This window comes from Piliocolobus tephrosceles, chromosome 16, assembly GCF_002776525.5.
Source record: "Piliocolobus tephrosceles isolate RC106 chromosome 16, ASM277652v3, whole genome shotgun sequence".
NCBI lineage: Eukaryota > Metazoa > Chordata > Mammalia > Primates > Cercopithecidae > Piliocolobus > Piliocolobus tephrosceles.
Genome location: NC_045449.1, coordinates 50,198,235 through 50,198,592, shown reverse-complemented (window position 1 = coordinate 50,198,592; position 358 = coordinate 50,198,235). Strand labels below are relative to the sequence as shown.

The window sequence follows — 358 nt, the reverse complement described above, 5'->3', positions numbered from 1 at the left end:
AAATTTAAAATTACACAATTTAAAATTTTAAATTAAAATTTAAAATTACACAATTTTAAAATTGTGACCTACAGGGGTTGGGCACTGTGGCTCACGCCTGTAACCCCAGCACTTTGGGAGGCCAAGGTGGGGGACTGCTTGAGCCCAGGAGTTCTAGACCAGCCTGGCAAATATGGTGAAATCTGTCTCTACTAAAAATACAAAAATTAGTCGGGCGTGGTGGTGCATGCCTGTAATCCCAGCTACCCGGGAGGGTGAGGCAGGAGAATCGCTGGAACCCAGGAGGCAGAGGCTGCAGTGAGCCGAGATTGCACGATTGCACTTCAGTCTGGGTGACAGAGCGAGATGCTGTCTCAAA

General features: G+C 46.9%; 1 protein-coding gene across 1 annotated transcript in view; it reads left to right on the top strand.

The window, feature by feature from the left end:
- KRT19 (keratin 19) overlaps positions 1-358 on the top strand; it is a 4,999-nt gene that overhangs the window by 1,554 nt on the left and 3,087 nt on the right. The gene's annotated exons all lie outside the window — the stretch shown is intronic.